The 22,985-nt window shown below is 45.3% G+C and overlaps 1 long non-coding RNA gene across 3 annotated transcripts; it reads left to right on the forward strand.

Moving 5' to 3' along the window:
* The first annotated feature begins 936 nt into the window (after positions 1-936).
* Positions 937-13,411, forward strand: LOC112650240 (uncharacterized). 3 transcript variants are annotated; one of them, XR_003130052.3, is made up of 8 exons: positions 937-1,045; positions 2,463-2,648; positions 5,438-5,645; positions 7,360-7,516; positions 9,084-10,168; positions 11,240-11,441; positions 11,763-12,083; positions 12,187-13,411. It is a non-coding gene; the product is annotated as an uncharacterized LOC112650240 (long non-coding RNA). The 3 variants fall into 3 exon arrangements; XR_003130051.3 differs by lacking the exon at positions 5,438-5,645 and having other exon boundaries at positions 938-1,045; XR_007414142.1 differs by lacking the exon at positions 5,438-5,645 and having other exon boundaries at positions 940-1,045; positions 10,083-10,168.
* Positions 13,412-22,985: the final 9,574 nt, after the last annotated feature.

The raw sequence follows: 22,985 nt of genomic DNA on the forward strand, positions 1-22,985 counted from the left end.
GCAGAGGGAGAAGCAGGCTCCCCGTAGGGAGCTCAACGTGGGACTCGATCCCAGGATCCCAGGATTACAGCCCAAGCCAAAGGCAGATGCTCAACCACTGCGCCACCCACATGTCCCTCCCATACCCAGTTTTAATAGTAAATGGTCAAGGGCAGTAGCCATAACCCAAGAAAGAAGTAGTCGATTTAGGCACAGATACCTTAGGGATGGTGGTCTGGGTCACCTCACCGGGTAAGTCATGCAGACCAGCAGGGGTGGTGAGGGGAACGTGTAATGGGAGGTGGAGATGGGGTGATGAGGGTCATTTATGCCCTCAGTTTAGCTGTGGCAGTGGAGGGGTCTGTAGTTTGTCCCGCCAGCCCTTCTCTTTTAAGTTTCCCAGCAAACCAAGCCAACCAGAATTATGGAGGAGACATTCCTAGATGCATCTGAGACTTGAGGAGGTGAGCCGGGTGGATAGCATAGAATTTACTCAGATCCCCTCTTCAGGGCCAATGCACCTACTCCCCAGCTGCTGGAAATATCAGACACTGCCGGCCCACACAGTGTGTCTCCCTGGTGATTGCACTTGGCACAATGCACTGTTCTCCCCCCAATTTCCACATCATTCCCGGGAAACACAGCTCCAGAGCTATGGTATCAGTTGCAATCCCACTGCTTCTGCCCAACCCTGCCTTCATGATTTCCTCATGGGGGTACTTCTAAATACACTCCTCGACAAACCTTCTACTACTGTCTCAGAGTCTGTCTCCAGGGAACCCAGCACGGAGCCCAGTATAAAACAGTGTCCATTTCCATGAATGAATGATCTGCAGGGATAATCATTGATTGGTCGATTGAACCCAGTAGTGCCCAAAGTGTTCCTTATAAAATTAATTTAAAAACACTTTAATTGCCTACACAGGATTCTTTTCAGGGAGAGAACTTTGTTTAGGAAAATGTCTTGATTGGTGGAGAATGAGACTCAGGATGATTAAATTGCTCTGTTGCAAGAAAGAATGAAACGCGTTGGGACAAGTTGGAGAAGAAAGGATGGAGAGAGATGGTAGGATGAGATGGGGGCCTTTTGTGTAGTTGGTAATTTAAAGGATATTTTTGAGAATGGTGATGTGTTCAAGGTCAGGGTGAGGTGGCTTCCATCACTGAACTTGCTCCACATTTTGGAGGAAACCAAAAATATTTAAAATTGTTTGTGAACATGGGAATTCTGTGAAAAATGGAGAAGCAGCTGAGCAGAGAAATACAAGGAGGCCGGAAGCCGAGTGGATTTGAGGACATACCCGCCTGGGGACTTGTAGGGAATGTTGAGGAAGCTTTGGACTTCCGCAGACTGTAGGAGGAGGTGCAAGCCGGTGTTCTCTAGAACTTCAAGGGCTAGAAGGCAGCACCCAATACAAGAATGAGGAAAGGACACACTGGGAAGTTTGAAGGTGGAAGATGACTTTAAACTTCTGGGACTGAAGTGAGAATTCTTGGAAAGAGTATGGGAATCGGAAGTAAAATATTGCATTGCCTGAGGAGATCTGATCAAAAGCATATCACTCAACTGGGGACCTGAGAGTTGAAAGGGCTGTGATCCTAGGTCTTGGATAATGTGATTTCTGAGGCCAGGATTGCCTCCTGGAAGAACTCAGATAGACCATCTCGAAGCTGATAGGCATCAGGAATACGATGCTCTTTGCTCCATGTCTGGGCCTCCTCACCATACGAACGAACGCTCTGTTCTCTCATATGATCCTATGGCTACTGCCTCACAGCTGTTCACTCTTGGACACATGGTGGGAGGACATGGCAGCCCTGAAATGTCTGTGGCAAGTAACCTGTCCCTGAGGTCCAAGGTGCTAAAGGAGACAGAGAGGACCTTTCCTTTCATCCCCAAAGGAAGGAGAGCAGGGAGGAAGCCCTCAAAGTTACATCTCTAGGCTTGATCCTTCTCTGAGGTCACAAATAACATGGTCTCACCCTGACAGGGGACCTCGTTTTGTCCACGGGCAGCAGTTTTATGCTCCCGAGATTTTTTGGAGTGGTCGTTCCTGACTGTGAAGTGTTTGCCAAGCGCGGATGGAGGGTTTGCCTTTCCTGTGGCCAGCTGCCCCCTGGGTGTCCACACTGGAGTAGCTTTGGAGGAAGGTACACCTCCCTTCCAGGCCAGCCTCAAAGCCTGCCTGTGGTCTGTAAAGAGTTTTCTATTCTTTTTTAAGATTTTATTTTATTTATTCATGAGAAACATACACAGAGAGGCAGAGACACAGGCAGAGGGAGAAGCAGGCTCCTCAAGGGGAGCCCGATGCAGGACTCGAACCCAGGACCCCGGGGTCATGACCTGAGCCGAAGACAGACGCTCAACTACTGAGCCACCCAGGGGTCCCTGTAGAGTTTTCTTTTTTTTTTCTTTTTTTTTCTTTTTTCTTTTTTTTTTTTCCTGTAGAGTTTTCTAACGTTGCTCTTATTCCCCTCTTCAGGCAGAAAACTGCTTGGCATTTGGATTTTGAAGTAGTGTGGCAATTGAATTATATTTAAGATGTGACCAGAAAAGTCCAAGTGTACTTTGGAAGAAAACCCACAGCATTAAGAAGTCTAATTTTGTCATGCAAGTCATGTGAACACCAAACTTTATCATGCCGTATTTGAGAAAACACTACCCTGAGGTAAGTGGCATGGCTTCCTCTGCGGGTATTTATTTTTTTTAATTTTTTTTAATTTTTATTTATTTATGATAGTCACAGAGAGAGAGAGAGGCAGAGACACAGGCAGAGGGAGAAGCAGGCTCCATGCACCGGGAGCCCGATGTGGGATTCGATCCCGGGTCTCCAGGATCGCGCCCTGGGCCAAAGGCAGGCGCCAAACCGCTGCACCACCCAGGGAATCCCCTCTGCGGCTATTTATAAATTCCTTCATTTTTTCCCATTATTCAAAAAACCCTTTGGAACAGCTGCCTGTGCAAGAAATTTGTGGTATAAGGGAGACCACCTGCAAGACCCTCACTTTTGACACGGATGATGAGTTTGGGGAGTTCCCAAGATGACTTGCAGGTTGGCTAACTCATAAGACTTCCAGAATCCAATAAAAGCTGCTATCCTCACAGTTATACTTTTTTTTTTTTTCACAGTTATACTTTATTACAGCAGAAGGATACAAATTACAATCATCCAAGGGAAATAGGGCAGAGCCTGCACTTGTCCTCTCCCAGTGGAGTCACGGGTGGCACTAAGGTGTGACAATATGCATGGAGCATTGCCAACCAGAGCAGCTCACCTGAGCCTTGGTGCTCAGAGTTTTTATTAGAGCTTCATCGTGCAGATGTGGTCGGGAGCCTGTATGGCCGACCTTCCGTCTCCAGCCCCTCTGGAGGTCGAGCTGATGCTGTGTGGCCCAAAACCCCCATCATAAATTGCACCGTTAGACTATCCGGTGTGGCCCAAGGCTCCTAAGACACAAAAGCACCCCTATCAGGTGGGATATTCTAAGGGCTTAGCAATCACCTCTCAGTAACTGAGGGCAAAGGTCTCCTTCAGGGATGGAAGAGGGTCCATCTGATGGATCTGAACACTTGCTCTCTGCTCTCGGGGACCCACAGAACCAGTTTCTGACTCATAGCTGAAAAAGCCAAAGTGGCCATGGGGCACAGTGGAGCGTGCGCTGGCCAAGTAGTTGCGTTGGCAGGGCAAAGCCCACAGGTTCTCAGAAATGGTTGCAGAAAATATAGGCCAGGATTAACGAGAACCCTGCCCAAGAGGATGGCCTTCCAGGGAAGATTCTGGGACCTATTATAGGAAGATGCTGGGTGGGGACAGCTTGGGGGATGAGGTATAGACAGGAAGAAGCAGGTCAAAGGAGCACTGGCTACAGCATGGGGTGGTATCCAGGTCAACCTCTCGGGGGAACCCGCACCAGGAAGGGTCAGCTCTAACCTCCTGCCAAGCCCGGAGACCCCAAAGCCATCTTATGTAGGATCAGCCAAGCTTCTCACTTCTCCCTCCGTGCACCCCAGCCTCACAGAGGCCGGGAGGCGCTCTTAGGGATCTGCAGGAGGAAAAAAGAGAGAAAGGCACTTGGCTGAGTCTGCAGTTGGCCAGAGCTGGGGAGAGAGGTAAGACCTGTCCTTGCAATGAACATCAAAATGTTGGCAAATATATTGAAGCGGACATTCTAATTTCAGACTTAAGACTGTTTGTGGCCTAACGTAACCCCTGGTGTATAAAGGTGTGTTTTATGAAGTGCTCCCTTATCGATGAGGACACCGTGTACAAACAGGAGAGGGTTAGAGACACGGCACTGCCTCTGGCTCCTTGCATGAAGTTCCGATCTTGTCTTCCTGGGCCTGCAGCCACCCCCGGCCTCTCACATGCCTTGCACATCTCGGGCCAGCGGGCTCAGCCTGATGAGCCAGGGGCGTCCTGCAAGCATTGTCTGCTTTCAGCTTCGGACACCGTCCCACGAGAATGACCCACTTTATTTGGGGGCGGTGGCGGGGCGGTATGCAGAGAACGCATGTTGATTCACATTCGAGCTCCCCCCCTCCGTATAAGGCCATGTACAGATCCCCCAGAGTTTTGATCAGTCTAGATGTTGTCCACCTGGTTAAAATGGCATATAATTCAGCATCTCAAACAAACAATTCAGCATCTCACCATGTATTCCTTGTGCACCATGAATAATTCTGTTCAATACAAGTGCTCACTCTCCAACCCGGTATTTGAAACAGAACAGTGTCTCTATTCGTATTATAACAGGCTAATGAGTATGAAAGTCTTGATTTAAAAACATGATCCGAGAATCCACAGCAAAGGCCTCGCGTTTGGTTTTTCTGTGCAAGGGTTCCTTATCCTTCTCGTTTGCTCACGTCTAATCAAAACCTTTAAAGATCCTGGCATTTGAGAAATAAAGGCCAGAGACGCATTTAGCTGCTGAATCCAAGTATCGCACAACACTACCGTGTAACCGATAATCCTCTCAAAGCAGTTGTTTTATAATCTGTACCCCGAGTGCCCCCCCAAACAGCGGCTGCCGGTGGAGGCTCGTTCAGTAGATGGAGGGGAGAGATGCTATTGAGAGCAGCTGCTTCTCGGGGCGCCTGGCGGGCTCAGTGAGGAGAACGTGTGACTCTTGACCTCAGGGCTGTGAGTTCAGGCCCCAGGTTGGGTGTGAGACTTACTTAAAGAAAAAAGAGAGGGAATGAGTATCTGTGTCCATTGGAGGAAAACATGAAATGGCTTAGTGGAAACTTGGGGAAATCTCAGAACAAAAAGGCATTTCAAGTCAATAGCACTAGGTAGTTTTTTGTTTTGTTTTGTGTTTAAATAAAATGGGGAGTCAGCCCAGGTTGACCATGGTAGCAGCAGCAGCAACACTGGGCCCCTGGGTGAAACGCACGTACACGTGGTGCTCTAACTTGATTTCCAAGCTGTGCTGTGAGCGCTTTTTTTTTTTTTTTAAGGTTGTGTGCTGGGTCACCCCAAAACGTGGTCTGATGCTTGAGTGAAGGCACCCTTAGAATATTGCTTCTAAGTGAAGTGAACTCCGATGTGTACACACCAGTTTGAAAAACTGTTAGCAAACTGATTAAATTGATTAAACTGATTATACGAGGGATCATATAATGAATTGTTTCTACGGAGATATCTAACGGGGACAGAAAGATCCAAGTATGTACCTAAATAAACATTTTAAGGGGGAATATTTAGCAGGTTTTAAGCAAACTTCTTGCCACGGTCTCTCTTGAAATTCCGGCAAAGTGCAGCCTGTGGCTGGATCCCCAGCTGTTGAAAATCTGTCGTCACCCTTTCTCACCTGGACTCTTGGGTGAGGTGGCCCTAGGTCTACCCGGTCCCAAAGCTTCCTCTACAGGCCTCAGGGAAGTTCTGATCACACCACTCCCTTGCCTGAGGCTCTTCTTGGCTCCCTGTTTCCTGCCAGAGAAAAGCCCCATTAGCCACCTGTTGTGGCTTACCTTCTGTTCACTTCTCTAGCATCCTTACTGCCCCTTCCCCACCAGACCTCCTCACTCTCCAGGCTCAGAGAGAGAGAGAGAGAGAGAGAGAGAGAGAGCGCACCCTATTGAACATCACATTCAGAATCAAAGTTTTGTGGGGCCTGAACCTTATATAATTCGAGGGACCTTCTTAACAAAATTCAAAATTACTCAAGCAAAATTAGACACCAAAATGAGTACTCACTGAGAGTGAGAAAATAAATCACAATGAATCACGAATTTTACAAAGCTAAAATATACCTCGAACATCACAAAATGCAGAAAAGTAAAGTATTTGTATTAATTAACTGCCTGACACATCTCTGTAATACTTTTTTTCCTCCTTGAGGTTGGTTGCACACGCTCTGATCACTTTTTGATGTGACGATAATTTTATAATTGATAGTTTAGAAAAGTTTCTTTCAACTCCGAACTCATGGGTAATGTCCTGGAGCTTTCTGGGATTTTGTCAGATGTAGGCACCAGGCAGTTCTTCACCTCATCTACCAAAAAATGCAACCGTATTGGCTATAGTGAGCCATTATCAGAAACTTCGAGTAACAAATCCATGATCACTAGTATCATGGGAGCTCTCCTCCTACTATTTTTTCCTACATCTTTGATTTCTGCACACACACACCCTCTCCCCCATGATATTGACTTTTTTAAGAGAACGGGCCAGGTTTTTGTTTTTGTTTTTGTTTTTAATACTCTACCTTCTGGAATTTTGTTTCCCCGTAGCGCTTACTAACCTGTTCTTGTAACCTATTGCTGGGAACTAGGGCTGAAGGCTTGATTAACATCAAGTTAAACATTTTCTGGCAAGAATTTGTCGCAGGCAATGCAGTTTACTTCATATTGCATCACAAAAGAGACACAACATCTCAGATTCTGTACCACTATTGGTGATGCTTCATTTAGTCATTTGGTTAAGATGGTGGCCACTAGATGTCGCCACTGTAACACCTTTCATTCTGGAAGGAGCAAGTGACCGGTTTGGGGTCACTTGAAAAATATTCTCATTGACAAATATTCTTTTTTTTTATAAATTTATTTTTTATTGGTGTTCAATTTGCCAACATATAGAATAACACCCAGTGCTCATCCCATCAAGTGCCCCCCTCAGTGCCCGTCATTGACAAATATTCTTGACCACCTTCCCATACTCTAGTGGATTTGGGGCTCTCTTTGTCATCTTGACGCAGTGCTCTGTAATCCATCGGTAAGTGACTCCAAAAAAGTCCAGGAAAAATAAGTGAGAAGACCTAGATACTTTATCTCCAGTGACTTACAGGAGATGAGAAAAGAAAAATGTCAAACGTTTTCTACTGCTTGTTTCGACTTCAAAGACAAAGAACATCTGCTTCTTTTTCTGATGTTTGCAACAGGTGGAGCTGTGATCCTGCTGGCCAGTTCATGTGACTCTCCAGGGAAAGTGCCCCCCCTTCCCCGACCACCACTGATGGTTTTTGGGAGCACCTGTCTGCCCCCTGCCTCACCAGCACAGCAGATTGTCACACTGGGGAGTTTTTGCCAATTGGATGGGTAAGAAGTTGTATCTCGGGATAGTTTTCACTTGCATTTCTCCTCTGAGTGAGCATTTCTTCATATTTAAAGGTCATTTGCATTTATTCTTCTGTGATCTTCCTACTTCTTCCCCATTTTCCCCTACCCTGTTTTCAAATTTTCTTTTCGAATTTTAAAAGTTTCTCTTTTTTAACATTTTATTTATTTATTCATGAGACACACAGAGAGAGGCAGAGACACAGGCAGAGGGAGAAGCAGGCTCCCTGCGGGGAGTCCCAGGGATCCCAGGACCCCGGAATCACGCCCTGAGCCAAAGGCAGATGCTCAACCCCTGAGCCACCCAGGTGCCCCGAGTTTTAAAAGCTTCTAAGAGCATTAGGGATATTCACAATCTGTGATATACTGCCAACATTTTTTCTCAGTTTGTCGGGTTTGGCTTTTCATATCGCATATTTTGTCATGCAAAAGTTTTCTGATTTTTTTTGGTGCAATCAATTTTATCAATATTTTCCTTTATTGTTTCTAGTTCTTCTGGTTTTCTCCACTTACATATAGCTCTCTGATCCATTTGGAGCTTATCCTAGTGTTCTCTTTTCTCATGGGCCGCATCAGTCAAGGCAACCTCCTTTATTAAAAGTCTACCCTTCCCCAGTTCCTGGATATATTTTCTTATTTTTATATGAAATTCCCTTTTGTCCTTGGCTACATATATGAATTTTCTGTTTTGTTTTTTCTCCACTGCCTATTTAGTGATTCACCTGTTTTTTGGTTAATGCTTGATTAGTTCAACTGAACAGACTGCATTCCTTTAAACAATTAGTCCCATTGATGAACAGAAAGGTCGCATCCCATGAGGAGCAGGAAGTTTGCAGTTGGTTCTAGCTTACAGACATTTGGATAAGCAGGCTTTCAACACCCCCCTCCTGAGCCCTGTCATTTATGGGGACAGTCATCTCTGAGCAGGATGTGTATAGGACGTGTTAAGCACCAGGAAGTCTCCCTGGAAGTCTTCCTGAACTCCTAATTGTCAAAATACTTGTATGGACAAGGCTACAATGTCTCAAGGTTTCCCATTTAATACTACTGTGACTTAACACCTAGAGCTTAGAAAGTTTTTTTAAAAAGATTAAATCAAAGTTTTCAGTTTCTTAATATTCTATAATCACAGAATTAATGAATCATTTCTTTGTGGTCTAAAACATGACCACAGGTATTTGTACCCCCAGAATAGTGAATATATGCTATTTTCATAGTTCTCTCTCTCTACTATGCTTGGATTAGGAGTAGTGATTATTTAAATTTTCCTTATATAAAAATATCCTTGTATTTCGTTATTTAATCTGTAATTTTCTGAGTTAAAATAGTCTATACTGATGGACACAGAGTTTTAGTATTGTCAGCTGAAAAGCACCTGCAGATGGATAGCGGTGATGACTGTACAACATCGCGAACTGTATTTAATACCACTAAATGGTACACTTGAAAATAGCTGCAGTGGTAAACTTCATGTTACGTGTATTTTACCAGGATATATAAAGGAAAATTCCAGTATGATGATGACTTTACCCATTTCTATTTATTCCAGTTTTACAGCCAGGGATATGAATGGGAAAAAGCACTTGCAGAAGGAAAAGCACAGCATGACAGGCACCATTGACATAAAGTTTTAATTCATGCAAAACACACTATTTTTCAAGGACTCATATATATGCAGCCAAAGGCTTAACATATGAATGGGACATATTTTCCTTTAAAATGAAAAAAAAAAAAAAACAGAACTTTTTCATGCAGAAGATACTTCCAATTTAAGCCCAGGTGCACCTGTACCCTACAGAGAGAAGCAGAATCCCTCTGCCTCGGAGACTGGCTCCTAGAAGGCTCCTGAGCCAATCAGCCACACTCAGGGGTCCGCACCTGGGGTCCACACAGCCGGGGTCAGTTGCTGCACCTGTAGCCTGTAGTCAAGGCGCCAGGCAGGGCGCATCCGGAGGCAGGTACTTAAGCACAGGAGCCTGGGCCTTGGGAGCCCGGGAGTCAAGCAGCGGGGGGTATGGGCTCCAGGCCGCTGGCAGCGAGATTCCCGACTCCCGATGGGTGAGCTTCATCACGGCGTCTGGAAGCTCAGCAGCCCTGCTCTCCTCTGCACGCACCTGGGTGGGATCAGCCTGGCGCTGGGCCGCCCTGCAGCGCACAGGACAGAGCGGGCCTGCACACGTGGCTCACTTGGGCCGCAGGAGCTTGGCCTTACTTAAAATCAAGATGTTTTGAGAACGTCTCCAGGTTCCTGGCTTTTCTCAGAAGAGTATGAAGCTCTCCAGGCTCCTAACACAACCGCTCGCCATGGTCAGCAGCAGGACCCCTGGGTGTCAGCGCGCGGTGCAGGTGGCGTCCCCACCCCATCTGTGTCCTTCTCCTCCTCTACCTCTTACCACCACATCACAAACGCATGAGCGGCTGTTTCCCCGCCCTCGGGGCTTCCAATTATGGAGCTCAGAAAGATTGGAAGCCAAAGCATGACCCCTTGTTTTGGACTCTGGACCCTCCCAGGGGCCCTCGTCCAGATCGTGTTGCTTTACTAACACAGGACGTGGGAAAAGCTGCTCCTAATCCCAAAGGCAGGCCTGAGTTGGGCTGGGAACTGGGAGAGCATTCTACGCGCATTCTATGTTGGTGAGTGTTCCTGGGTGACCCGGAGCTTCTTCCTTGGGCTGCCACCCCCCACCCCTGCCCTGGTGCTGAGGAGTCGGGTCCCAACAGAAGCCCCAGACAAGCTTTGGTGGGAGAGGTGGGACGCAGAGAACCAAGGGGACTTGTCCGTAACCTCTATGATCCTGGGCTAGGAAAGTGCCCCCAGCTAGCAGGGCTGGTGACAGGGCTCAGGAAGGCGGAGAGAAGCTTGGTGGACTCCCTTTCTCCCCCATAGCCCCGGGCTCTGGAGTGTTGGGGAGCAGGAGACCCCTCCTCACGGCTTCAGAAGGGCAACCCTCCAGTAAGGGAGGGTTGCACCTGGACTGGCCCCCGTTGTTAGGAAGCACAGCTGAGCAGAGACCAGTGACTTCGTCGGAAGCCAGAGGACAAGGGGGTGGCAAGGCCTTCAGCACTGAAGCCAGTGGGGGTGGGTCAGACGAACCGAGGCCAGCAGGGGTGCACCCCACTGAGAGTCCGCACGAGTGGGCCCTGATGATGGTTGCCCAGATGCCACTGAGGCCCCCCAGGAATCCTCTTCAGGGAGTAATCAAAAACAAGGGAGAAATCCTGAGAGCATGGGCTAATAATCCAAACGAGCTACAATCCCAAATGGAAAGTGTCAAGTTCTTAAAAAAAAAAAAGTGTCCAGTTCTATTTTGAATCAGGAAGGCAGTTTTCTGCTAGAGGCAGCAATTGGAGTGTCAAAGTTTTTTTTTTTTTTTAATCTACATCTTTAAGCCTAATACGAGATGCTATTTAAACTCTACGCACCTGTATGAAGAGTCTGGATGAGGGTTCTGTGCCTTAAACACCCATCCGCCTACCTTTTTCATGGTCTCTCCTCAGCACCACTGGTATTGGGGCTGGATCACTCTGCTGTGGGGCCTGTTCTGTGTACTAAGGACGCTTGGCAGTGTCTCCGGTCTCTACCCACTAGATGTCAGTAGCATTCCGCTCCATGTTGTAATAACAGCCCTGTCTTGGGTCACTGCCCAGTGTCCCTTGGGAGCAGAAATCCCCTGCCACTGAGAACTGTTCTCCTTCCATTTGTAGGGTCTTTGGGCATAAAGTCAAACACATGGAGCTGACCCTCAAGGTTTGGCTAAGTCACTCCAGGTGCTTCCAATCCTGTCCCATTTGAGAAGACTCCCAAGGAGCAGGAGGCTTGACTAGACACAACTGGCTTTGCCCCTGAACCCAAGGGGACATGGCTGGAGGGAATCTGCGTGCCCAGCAGCTTGGAAGGGCTTTCCAGGTAAGTGTGAAACTATGAAGCGTGACTGTCCACTGATACCTGGCACTTGGTTTCACCTGTTGGCTTCCAGGGCGGCGGGGTTTCTGTGCTTTTGAGAGACCAAGTTTAGAGTCCCAGGTGGGAGACTTGACGCTTGTAGTGGGTCTGTCCTTTCATGGTGTAACCGAACTTCAGTCCTTCAATAGCTTATGCAATTTTCATTTCCTGCTCAGGAAAAACCCTCTTGGAGTGATGATGGCACTTAAATTATGGTGATAACAATCTGTTTTTTTTTTTTTTCTCCTTCACTCTCCCAACTGGCTTCAAATCCTCATTTCTTAGGATAACCTTAATCCTCGGAGAGCTTCTCAAGACCAATGTGGGGAAACTGAGGCCTGAGTCTAGACTTCAATGAGAACCTGGAAGAGTGAGCTGCTTTTGCACAACCTCCCCCTCAACCCTTCTCTGCCAGTCAAGATACCAGGCCCGTGTGACCTCGTTTCCTCTGCTCTCCCACCAAACCAGCAGACATTCCTGACAGACCCCAGACTCTAAGGGCCTCGATCCTGGACTTTGAGGAAATTTAGTGGGGACCAGGACCCTGAAGACCGAAAGAACCCCTCATTTGGGAGGGAGGGGGGAAGGAGCAATTGCCAGGACAAGGTAGGTCCCTTGGCTCTTCCCACTGGAGGCTGGGGAAGGAGAACCTCCCCTGGGAAAGGGGAAGGTCTGTTACCTCGCTCGTGATGTACACTTGCTTCCACAGGTTCCACCCACAGCACTGAGCAAGCCAAGGCACCAAACCCTCAAAGAAAACCTGGAATTTCCTGCACAAGGAGGCCATCTTTCAGAACCCTACCACAAAGCTGGTAGAAAACAAAAAGGGCTCTGGGTTTTAGCTGGACCAACTCGAAGGTTGGCGTTTGAGATTACAGCAAGATGTGGGAGGGGAGAACAGTGGGGAAAGGTAGACTGTGGTCCCTTTACTGGCAAAGACCCTCATCTTGCCAGGATCTTCACTTTAAAGGCCCTGAAAACTAAGATCCCTCCCGAATACTCTTGAGGAAATGCTATTCTGATAGGTGGCTAAAATCAGACCTCTCTTTAGCCCCTTTAAATTAGTGGGGTTTCCTAGGATTAGGGTTCTCTAGCTGCAACAGCCACTCTGTGTCCAGCCTAAGCCTGTTCCACATGGCTGCCAGGGGACTCGGGGGGCAAAGGGGACCCACGCAACTGAAGCTCCTGCTGGGGAGCACGTGGAATGTGGCAGGTCTACTTGTTCACTGGCAAGTAAGGTAAAGTCTCCAGACCTCCCACTGTCCTTGACAGTTTTGGTAAGGAGAGTGGGATGCTAAGACCTAGCTTTTCTGGGAAAGCAAGGACTGATCCCTTGTAGGCTGGGTTAGGGGGTAGGAGAAGCAAATATCCTGGGACTTGGTGGCAGGTGCTGTCGCCTTCTGCTGGTGGGTGAAGAGTCTCTCCGTGTTCTACTTGTGAATGGGACTGTGTGGTGGGAGGTAGGATGTAAACACGAAGCCCCAATAGTCCTTTGGGTGGTTGCTCACCCTTCCAGTGGGAGATGCTATGAGCAGTTGATGGGCTGCTGGAAACGGAGCACATGGGCTTCGCTTACTGGTAAGAGCTGGTGTCTCCCCTTCAGTTTTCCCCGTGGATCCCTCCCACTGGCCACTTTAAGGAAAAAGCCATGTATGCTATGGAGCCGTGGGTGGGAGCAGGATGGTGGCTCTGTTGGCTACAGGCACCGGCGTCCCCATCCTACTTGGTCATGGGCAGGAAAGGATGCCTGGATGGGGTTTCAAGGTCACAGCTGGAAGGGAAACCAATGTGGTCTTGTGTACGGGGCCCTTTGGGCGGACCCAGTATGCTTTTCATTGTGTCTACACCTGATTGTAAGAATTGTGGGCTGTTTCCACATCTTGGCTGTTGTAAATAATGTTGCAATAAACATAGGGGCACATTATATCCCTTTTGATTCAGTGTCTTTGTATTCTTTGGGTATATACCCCGTAGTGGGATTACTGGATCATAGAGTAGTTCTACTTTTAAGGAAACTCCACACAATTTTCCAGTGACTGCACCACTTTGCACTCCTAACGGTGCGAAAGGATTCCATTTTCTCCACATCCTCACCAACATGTTTGTGTACATGTGTTTTTTCTCTTTGAGAGTGTGCATGTGCACAGGTGATGGCCGGGGTGGGGGGGGATGGTGGGAAGGGATGTAAGGGAGGGGCAGAGTGAAATGGGAAGAGGGGAATCTCCAGCACCACACTCAGTGTGGAGCCCAACTGGGGGCTCGATCCCATGACCTGAGCCGAAACCGAGTCAAATGCTTAACCCACTGAGCCACTGAGGTGCCTCTATTTCTTGGGTTTTTGATTTTATCCATTCTGACAGGTGTGAGGTGAGCTCATTGTGGTTTTTGCTTTGCAGTTTCCTGATATTGAGCATCTTCTAGGTCTGTTGGCCATCTATAGATCTTTGGAGAAACGTCTGTTTGTGTATTCTTTTTAATATTTTATTCATGAGAGAGGGGTAGGGGAGAGGGAAAAGCAAGTTCCTTGCAGGGAGCCTGATGCAGGACTCGATTCCAGAACCCCGGGATCATGAGCCAAAGGCAGACGCTCAACCACTGAGCCACCCAGCTGTTCTTGTTCATGTATTTTTGCTTGTCTTTTAACTGGATGATTTCTTGGGTGTTGTATCAGTTCCTTATATATCTTAGATCCTATCCCTTTATCAGGTCACTTGCCAATACCTTCCCCGATCCTGTTGCTGTGTAAAACTTTATTTTGATGTATTCCTAATAGTTTATTTTGCTTGTCTCAGACCTAGAAAAAGGTTGCTATGGCTGAGGTCAGAAACTATATTGCCTGTGCTTTAGTTCTGGTAGGTTTCTAGGAATTTATCCATTTAAGTTTTCCAATGTGTTGGCCTATAGGTTTTTGTAACATTCTTAAAATTGTCTTGCTGGTGGTTTTTCTTCTTTCATTAAGGACTTTGAGTTTTTTGGGGTTTTTTTGTTTGTTTTTGAGTCTAGCTAGAGGTTTATCCACTTTTGATCATCTCAACCAGCTCCTGGTTTCATTGATCTACTGGGTTTTTTAGTTTGTCATTTCTGCTCTAGTTTCTATTTCCTTTGCTGGGTTTGGGTTTTGTTTAGCTCCTTTTAGAGCTTTTGTTTTAGTTCCTTTAGATGTGAGGCTAGGTTGTTTCTTTGAGGCCTCTCTCCTTGGGGTGGGCCTGTGTTGCCATAAATCCCTCCACTTAGAACCACTCTTGCTGCATCCTCTAAGGATTGTTATGCTTGTCCTTGCCCATCCCAGAGAGGATTAGCCTGATCGGGAAAGAGCTCTATATAAAGAAGGCTGGTGGGACCACCTCCGCTGCCAGTAGGCGGGTCAGAATTCGGCAGGAGAGCCTCTACTCTCTGATGGCCGAAGTCTTCACCACGTCGATGCCCTGTCGGTTCAGCAGTCAGAAGCCTCGGTCTCCACGGCCCTGACATGTGTTACACACTTCTGGCAGCAGGTACAGCTGACAAACCTGAAAAAATTCAGGGGGCTTGATGCCAAGTAGTTTCTTAAGTCTATACAGGTGGGTGCAGAACATTGAATCTCTGGCACTCCAAGGGCAGAGATAGCATTCCCCACCCCCAACTTCTACCCCTTACCTCCATCAAAAGGAGCCCTGACACCTTTGATTCCTTCACATTGGAGAGAAGTCTGACTCTGCAAACTGGAGCCTCTAACAGAGTGACACGCTTTTACCTAGAGTTGCCATTGGTTTGGGACTTGTGGCCACATCAGCTGAGACGCCTCCAACTAGACCCATTTTGGAAAGCTGCTCTCAGCCTGCTGAGCTTATAGGGAGTTGGAATAACTGACCCATGAAGGCCTTGAGATGCTCAGTCCCCAAATTGCCATTTTGGGGTTAGTCAACTTGGACTCAGACTAATAAAAGAGCCCAAAATAGACTTGATCTATTCAAGAACACAGCTGTCCTGACCTCAGCAGCATCTTGTCTTTACTTGGGGGAGAAGCACACATTTCCCTATGGAAACTTAACTTCCCTCCCCCTTGGTCCCCACCTGGAGCTGAAGATACTGGCCCAGTGGTGCCTTCTGTGTTTGCCTGGCTCAGGCTTGATGAGGTTTTAGGTAAAGAGAAACCTGGCAGGGTCTGAGCTGGTATAGGTGCTCACCCTCAGTCTCCTCGGTGGAGCTGGAAGTGGATGTCCCCCCACTCACTGGGTGGAACTCAGGCTCGTGGGCTGTTGCCAAGGGCCTAGCTGTCTGATGGTTCCACTTGGGGAAAGTGCAGACTGCCCAAAGATGTGCCTTAAGCCATGGAAACATCGGGCTTGCCTATGAACTGTCTGGGTCGGTCACTTAAATGTCTGTTGGCAAAAACTGGTTCTGAGACCTAGTGGGGATCAGCTCCTGACCAAAACTCTGCTCTTGACGTGGAGGCTACTGTTGTGTGCCAGCCTTGTAACTTCGGCTGTAAGCTGACCTGCCCATTCCACAGTAGGGGTGGCCACATTCAAGGGGGGCTTCCCCTTCCTCTGCCTTACAGATCAACTTCATCAGAACTTTGACACCCCCCCCCCCACCCTGTGGCTGTCAAGGGCCACCTCCCCACAGATCCTACTTTTGGTTACTGATCAGCTTCCTCTAGCCCTGAAAGGGAGGCCTGGGGGATTCCAATTCTTAAGATTTATAAAAATGTCCATGTCTTTTCCCTTGATTCTTCCAGGTGAAATGTTGGCATGAGTAAGAGATGACTGGATAAAAGGTGGTTTTGGCCACTGGCATGGGATGGGAGATTTGGGGAGGGGTGGTGAAGGGAGAGCAAGAAAGCAGCTGAGAGGTAGGGGGAGGATGGGCATTAATGACCTGTCTTTCAGAACTGCCCTCAGCCGTACTACAGGGGGAAAGCGTGGGGTAGGTCTCCCAAACTGGTGAAAGAAACTCAACTGGTGAGTCTGCCTGCCTCTGCCAGACAGCTCTGACCATTTTTATGAAGTGGATATTGTGACCCAGCTTGTACTGGGGACAAACTAGACACTCTCCAGACCTTCCAAGTGGACTGAACTGGAGACTCAAAGGCACACCAGTTGGCTAGGAGGCCATGTTGGAGCTACTGTGAACCTGTCCTTTCTGACTGGTAGAGATCCCAGTTCACAGGGCCTCCCTAAACCAAACTCTTTCCAGGGACACTATATTCTCTTTTGGGATTGTACTACTACGGTCAGCTTCACTCTCTCCTAAAACACAATGGTTTACACCCTAACAGATGACCTGAAGTATTTAAGGAAACCCCATCCTGGTCCTGGCAAGCACCCAGGTCAGCCTTAGTTCTTGGGCCTGGGTTGTTATGGATGAGAGAATCACCCTAGACTTCCTCTTTGGGGGCCAAGGTAATCTTTGCAATTGTTCATACATCCTTCTCCTTGTGGATTAATGCTTTATGTTGATATAGAAACCTAGGAAGTAAGCCACTTGTCTAAGATGGACACTGGTGGCCTCATGGGCTTGGTTCAGCTGGAATCCTGGGGGCGTAGCTGAGGACAATATCGCAGATACTGATGCTGTTGCTTAGAGTACAAATTGAATGGATCTGATCTTGTTTCTTGTTGGCTTAATTAAGCCAGGCAGTGAACCATTTGATTATTCCTAGGAAAACTTGCCCGAAGCCAAGACCATATAGAAATGAAGGGTGGATCTTGCTTGGGGAGGGAGCAGGCGATCCTCAATGGCACATCTATGTATCTCATGACCACTTATATGCTAGACTGTCTTTTCACGAGGCTAGGTGGCAAACAGACTGGGAAGACAGAAGCGTGGAAGGCATGTTTCTTGACCACTGATAACAGTTCACCGTTGCCACTTGGATGTCCAATAGGCACCTCAAACTTAACATGTCTACGTACGAACTCCTAGTCTCTCCTAAGCCTGTAGCTCCTGGGGTCTTTTTTTTTTTTTTTTTTTTTTTTCCCTCCAACTGATGTCAACTCCTTTTGTTGCTTGGGCAAAAACCTAAGATGTCATTCTTCTTTGTGTCCCATCCATCAGGAAATCCTGTTGGCTCTCTTTCAAAGTAGATCTAGAAACTTGCTAATTCTCACTGCCTGTACCAGTTGGGACTGTCCCTTCTCTTGGCTTGCCACCGAGGTGATGCTAAGGGCACTGCAGATCTCTTGTTTCACATGTTCCTTTTGCCTCTGGCTGGAGCCATTCCGGAGTCCTGTGTAGGGAATCTAGTTTCTTCTTCTTGGCTTTCCCTCCCCTAGCAGATGCTGCATTCCAGCTTTCTCTGGCTTGCTAAGACAGCCTTTGTAGTTCTGCTCACCAACTCCCAAATCTGTGCTGCTTCGTCTTTTTTTTTTTTTTTCCCCCAAGGGATTCTTCTGCCACTTCCCCTCCTTTAAACATTTAAATCCACTGTAATGGGGTTTCAGGAGGGAGCACGGGCAATCATATGCCCACCACCGAGTTTAACTGGGAGTCCTAGTAGCAATCTTGTAAATAGAAGCAGCCTTACAGGCCACGTACCTAATTGTGCTAGTTCTTTAACACATTTTCCAAATACTTTATAGATATATTTATCATCTATGCCTTGAAGCACTAAGAATCTTGCTGGAACATTAAGCTAAAACCTATGTTAAATACATCTAGAAAATGACCTTAGAAGGTTGAAGTATCTTGAAGACAGGAGATAAAAGGTTTCTAAAGCAGGTAATATCTAAGGATCATCTGGATCTAGAACTCTACCAGTAAATTTGTGCTTTTTTTTTTTTCCTGTTTGTACCTGCCCTTTCTGATAACAGCATGGTTCTCAACTATGTACTTTTATTCTACAAATATTAGTGCATATCATGTGTATCACATTCTTGGTGTTCAGGAGGACTACATACTGCGTGTGATAGACTGGACTGACATGAACAAAATGGGGTTTTTCTCCCCCCCCCCCCGCCCCCGGAATTCCATTTGAATGAAGTTCAGCATGTATGTAATAGTCAATCTCTTCCGAATAGCTCCTTGTACTTTGTAGAGGATTATTCAAGTTCTAGGACAGCAAATGCAGGAAACAGCAATTGAGATTGTGTTGAACAATAACGCCTTCTAGAATTGAAAAACTGCCGAACTTCTAATTTGATAGGAAAAGAACAATGTGATCAGACCAACCAAAGACCAAATTAACACTTAAAAAAACAAAAAAAAAAAACAAAAGACTACAGTCTGAAATGGGAGCCAGATGAGTTCTACGTCTAAATGTGCTGTCAGCATGAATTAAAAAGCACAGCTGTGTGGGGCGCCTGGGAGGCACAGTTGGTTACGTGTCTACCGCTTCATTTCAGCTCAGGGCATGATCTCAGGGTGATGAGATCAAGCCCCACGTCGGGCTCTGCTAGGGCCTGAAGCCGGCTTGAGACACTCGCCCTCTGCCCCTTCCCCTCTAAAATAAGTATTTAAAAAATTAGAAAGCACAATTGTGACTCTCTAGAGTGATTTAATGAAAGGCAAAGAAATGAAAGAAACACAGGTGGGGCAATGCATGCTATTGGACAAACTTGTCCTTAAGGAAGGTTGAAATATTTAAAAGCTGTTTGTCTTGTTAATGCTTTAATAATTTTCTTAATCTCCTCTATCTATTTCACCTATTTCCTGTCCCCTCCCAGCCTCCCCTCTGGTCACCATCAGTTTTCTACATTTAAGTCTGGTTTTCTTCCTCCCTCTTTGCTATTTGATTCTTCAAATTCCCATGAGTGGAATCCTATGGTATTTGTTTCTCTGACTTATTTCACTTAGCCTTATACCTTCTAGGTCCATCCATGTTGTTGCAGATAGCAAGATTCACTTTTTTTCTAAATAATATTCCATTGTATGTGTGTACCACACCTTTATCCATCCAACTGTGGGTGGACACTTGGGCTGCTTCTATATCTTGACTATCGTGTAACTACTGCTGCAATAAACGTAGGGGTGCAGATCTTTTTGAAATAGCATTTTTGTTTTCTTTAGGTAAATACCCAGTAGTAGCATTACTGTATCATATGATAATACTATTAGGTTTTTTTTTTTTTTTAAGAAACTTCACATAATTTTCCACAGTGGCTGCACCAACTTATATTCCCACCAGCAGCACACAGGGTTCCTTTTTCTGCACATCCTTGCCAATACTTGTTCCTGAAAGTTTTGATTCTAGCCATTCTGATGGCTGTGACAGCTCACTGTGGTTTTGATTTGCATTTTCCTGATGATTAGTGAGTGGCGTTGAATGTCTTTTCAAGTTTCTTGGCTATCTGTATGTTTTCAGAGAAATGTCTAATCCGGTCCTCTGCCCATTTTTAAAATCTCTAGTTTGGTGCTGAATTGTACAAATTCTTCATATATTTTATATATTAATCCCTAATTGGATACATCATTTGCAGGAACCTTCTTCCACTCAGTAAGTTGCCTTATTTTGTTAGTTTTCTTTGCTATGCAAAAATTTATTTTGGTGTAGTTCCGATGGCTTAATTTTGCTTTCCTTTTGCTTGCCTGTAGAGACCTACCTAGAAAAATGTTTCTACTGCTGATGTCAAATTACTGTTTTCTCCTAGGAGTTTTATGGATTTAGGTCTCACAATAGGTCTTTAATCCATTTTGAGTTTATCTCTGTACGGTGTAACAAATGGTCTAGTTTCTTTTGCATGTAGCTGTCCAGTTTTCCCAGCATCATTTGTTGAAGAGACTATCTTTTCTCTGGAGTACATTCTTGCCTTCTTTTCCTATTTTGACGATAGAAGGGTGGGTTTGGGATCCCTGGGTGGCACAGCGGTTTGGCGCCTGCCTTTGGCTCAGGGCATGATCCTGGAGACCCGGGATAAAATCCCACGTCGGGCTCCCAGTGCATGGAGCCTGCATCTCCTTCTGCCTGTGTCTCTGCGCCTCTCTCTCTCTCTCTCTCTCTCTCTCTCTCTCTGTGACTATCATAAATAAATAAATAAAAAGAAGGGTGGGTTTATTTCTATGTTTCTGGGTTTTCTATTCTGATCCAGGGATGTAGGTATTTTTTGTGTCAATACCATACTGTTTTGATGACTACAGCTTTGTAGCATACCTTAAAATCTATAATTGTGATATCTCCAGCTTTGACTACATGGGTCTTTTGTGGTTCCATAGTATAACTGATTCTAGTTCTATGAAAAATGTTGGTATTTTGATAGAGATTGCATTAACTCTGTAGATTGCTTTGGGTAGTAGGGACATCTTAACAATTTTGGTTCTTCTGATCCATGAGCATGGCATATATTTTCATTTGTGTTCTCTTCAATTTCTCTGATCAGTGTTTTATAGTTTTTGGAGTACAGGGCTTTTACCTTCTTGGTCAAGTTTGTTTTTAGGTATTTTTGGTGAATTATAAATGGAATTGCCTTAATTTCTGTTCACTATTAATGCACAGAGATGCAACAGATTTCTACATATTTTGTATCCTGCAACTTTATTGAATTCACTTCAGTTCTAATAGTTTTTTTGGTGGAGTTTGGATTTTATATAGTATCATGTCACCTGTAAATAGTGAAAGTTTTACTTCTTCCTTGCCAACTTGGATGCCTTTTATTTCTATTTCTTGTCTAATAGCTGTGACTAGGACTTTGAGTACTATGTTGAATAAAAGTAAGAATAGATATCCTTGCCTTGCTCCTGATCCTAAAGGAAAAGCTCTGTTTATCCCCATTGAGTATGATGTTTAGCTATGGGTTTTTCATGTATGTCCTATATTATGTTGAGGTATGTTCCCTCTAAACCTACTTTGAGAATTTTTATCATGAATGGGATGTTGAATTTTGTCAAATGCTTCTTCTATATCTAATGAGGTGACTATGGTTTTTATTCTTTCTCTTGTTAATGTGCTATATCATGTTGATTTGCAAGCTGTGAACCACTCTTGCATGGAGTGAAAGAAATCCCTGGAATAAATCCCACTTGATTGTGGTGAATGACTTAAAATTATTGGATTTGGTTTGCTAATACTTTGTTGAAGATTTTTACATCTGTTTATCAGAGCTATAGGTCTGTAGTGTTCTCTCTCTCTCTCTCTCGCTCTCTCTTTTTTTTTTTGAAGTATCTTTATCTGGTTTTGGTATCAGGGTAATGCTGGCCTCTTATGATGTATTTGGAAGCCTTCTTTCCTCTTTTTTTCTTTAGTATTTTGAAAATAGATATTAACTCCTCAAATATTTGGTAGAATTCACCTGTGAAGACATCTGGTCCTGGACTTCTGAGATTTGGTTATTCAATTTCATTGCCAATCATTGGCCTGTTCAAATTTCCTATTTCTTCCTGATACAGTTTTGGAAGGTTATATTTCTAGGAATTTCTAGGTTTTCCATTTTATTGACCATGATTTTTCATAATATTCTTAGAATTCTCTATTTGTCAGTTACTTTTCCTCTATTTCTGACTGAGTCCTCTTAAGGAGTCTGGCTAAAGATTTGTCAATTTTTTCTCAACAAGCTCCCAGTTTCATTTTTTTAAAAGTCTTTCTGCTCTGATCTCTATTATTTTCTTCCTTTTACTGACTTTGGGCTTTGGTATTTTTCTAGCTCCTTTAGATGTATAGTTAGATTGTTTTGAGTTTTTGTTTTTGTTTTTGTTGCTTAAGGTAGGCTTGTATTGCTATAAACTTCTTCATTGCCTAGTTGCAGGTGTTTCAGCCCATTTGTGTATTTGTGTTCTTTCCAGATTTTTTTGTCTTGTGATTGACTTCTAGTTTCATAGCATTCTAACTGGAAAGTATACATGATAGGATTTCAATCTTGAATTTATTAAGACTTATTTTGTGGCCTAACCTGTGTTCTATTCTGGAGAATGTTCCATGTGCACTTGGATGTGTATTCCACTGTTTTTTGGATGGAATATTCTGAATGTCAGATCTATCTGATGTCATTCAAAGCCACTGTCTTGTTAACTTTCTGTCTGGATGATCTGTCTGTAGACATAAGTGGGGGGTTAAAGTCCTCTACTACTGTGAATTTCTTTGTTAATAGTTTCTTTATGTATTTAGTGTTCCCATACTGGGTGCATAGTTATTTATAACCTTTTGTCTTGTTGGATTGTTCCCTTTATCATTATGTAGTATCCTTCTTGGTCTATTGTTATGGTCTTTGTTTTTTAAAGTCCATTTTGTCTAATATAAATATTGCTACTCCACCATTCTTCTTCCTTTTGCTTTGTAAATGCTTTTACATCCCTTTTCTTTCAACCTGCATGTGTCTTAAGGTCTGAAGTAAGTCTCATATAGGCATCATGTAGATGGGTCTTGCTTTTTTTCCATTCAGTCACCCTATGTATTATCTATTTTCGAGAGAGTGGGCAGCGGGGAGGGGAAGAGGGAGAGAGAATCTCAAGCAAACTCTGCACTGAGCACAGAGTCCAACTCAGGGCTGGAGATCATGGCCCTGGGATCAGGACCTGAGCAGAAATCCAGAGTCAGATGCTTAATTGATTGTGTCACCTGGGTGCTGCACATCCTATGTCTTTAAATGTAAATTGACT

The sequence above is a fragment of the Canis lupus genome, chromosome 11 (assembly GCF_003254725.2).
Source record: "Canis lupus dingo isolate Sandy chromosome 11, ASM325472v2, whole genome shotgun sequence".
Taxonomy (NCBI): Eukaryota; Metazoa; Chordata; class Mammalia; order Carnivora; family Canidae; genus Canis; species Canis lupus.